General features: G+C 43.5%; 1 protein-coding gene across 4 annotated transcripts in view; it reads right to left on the bottom strand.

Annotated features, from left to right (window-relative positions):
* The window catches only part of UBE2J1 (ubiquitin conjugating enzyme E2 J1), an 86,640-nt gene that overhangs the window by 80,942 nt on the left and 4,005 nt on the right, over window positions 1-1,693 (bottom strand). The window lies entirely within an intron of this gene.

Genomic DNA, 1,693 nt, shown 5'->3' with positions numbered 1-1,693 from the left:
CCGACCCTAAATCTATGAAATCTATGAAATCTATGAAACATTCATTTTTTCCTGGGAGAGTCACTGCTCTCTTTGGAGAAACCACAAGTGTACAGATGGTCAGACTTTTCACCAAAAATAAAAATGGCCACTCGCGGAGAAAAATAACCTGGGAACAGCCAGGGTTAAATCACTCCCAAATGTCTCTACCTGGCAGGGCTTCTTTCAAAAGAGAACAGTCTCCTCAAGTTTCAGCAAGGGAAATGTAGGTTGGAGATTAAGAGGAACTTCCTGACTGAGACTCATCACGAAATTGTGGAATCTCCATCCTTGGAGGTTTTCCAAGAGCAGGTTAGACAGAAACTTAGCTAGGATGGCTTAGTCAGGGATTATCCTACCTTGAGCAGAGGGCTGTACTAGATAACACTGTGAAGTCCCCTCCAGCCCTCCTCTCCTTTGATCAGGCATGTCTAATGTGTTTCCTATAACTATAAACTATTTCTGTGTATTACTCTGAAGCTTATGCATTTGGTGAAATAAGTTTTGACGTATACTTAAAGAGCAAATTAACAAAATGTATCTATTTCAGTGCAAGCATGGTACATGGAAAAGAACACATAAAAGGAAACTACTCTGTTCTTATACAATGTTTTTGACAAAAGTCAAACTATAAGCAGAAGACCATGTAGTGTTAATAAATTAACAGGGAAAATACCCAGGAAATTCGGAGCTGATATAAAAACTTTAAAAAAAAATGATGAAACAATCTTCCATTTTCATACATTTCAGTACTGTAAATTAAATTACTCCAAACAACTGACTGCATCCTAGTGCAGCCTGGGTCACATGATCTACTAAGAACACATTATAGATGTTCCTTACTCAACTGCAAATAGGACCACCCAGCTAGCAGCCTCTTGAGACCCATGGGTCTTTGTCTGTTTTAAAAAAAAAAACAAAACAGTGCCTCCTAACTTCAGATTCCCATGACCAGCTACCTCTCTCTTGTCTACGACATAACATAGTTCCTTTTACTGCATCCCAAGAGGACAGCACACCCCGCAACAAAGGTCCAGTGTTTACAGACACGAAGTTTGCTCTCTTCTTCTGTGTAAGAGTCACTGCTCATGGGGAAGGCCAGGTATGTCAACCAATAGGTCATGCCCAACTCCACTTGCACTGACAATACCACTGCGGCTTCAGACAGGAATTGGAGGAGACTGGCAACATACAAGGAACAGCGGGAGTTAGCTGCAGGTTGCCAAACAGATTACACATTGCAGCCAAATGTACAATACCTTGTTTTTTTAAGTCATACACAATGGCAAGCAGCGGCCACAAGTGCTAGGCTCATTTCAGGACCTTTAATGAAAACGACTGTCCTCTCCAACCATTTTATGCCTTCACTGATGGTGGCCTGGTTTTCTGATGGTTGCGTCCTAAAAAAAGTTAGCACTCTCCCCACCCCCACTCCACATTTCCCATCTTCATTTCACCTCACGTTTATCAACAACCGCAATCCTCCCAGAGGCACCCTTGAGCCTTTCATGGTGCCGCAGGTGGTGGCCCTCGTGCAACATTAGCACCATACACACTTGAGTGCAACTCAGCCGAGAAACCCAGAGATGTCGCATTGGGTGTGAGGACACCCTCTGCCCACGGGCTCCCCCCGTGCATCCCAGCAGCCGGGAAAGGAAAACCAAAAGGAAATGAA

This window comes from Gavialis gangeticus, unplaced genomic scaffold (genome assembly GCF_001723915.1).
Source record: "Gavialis gangeticus isolate Ggan-Ray unplaced genomic scaffold, GavGan_comp1, whole genome shotgun sequence".
NCBI classification, from domain to species: Eukaryota; Metazoa; Chordata; order Crocodylia; family Gavialidae; genus Gavialis; species Gavialis gangeticus.
Note: the sequence above shows the minus strand (reverse complement) of the source record. Positions and strands in the feature narration are given on the sequence as shown.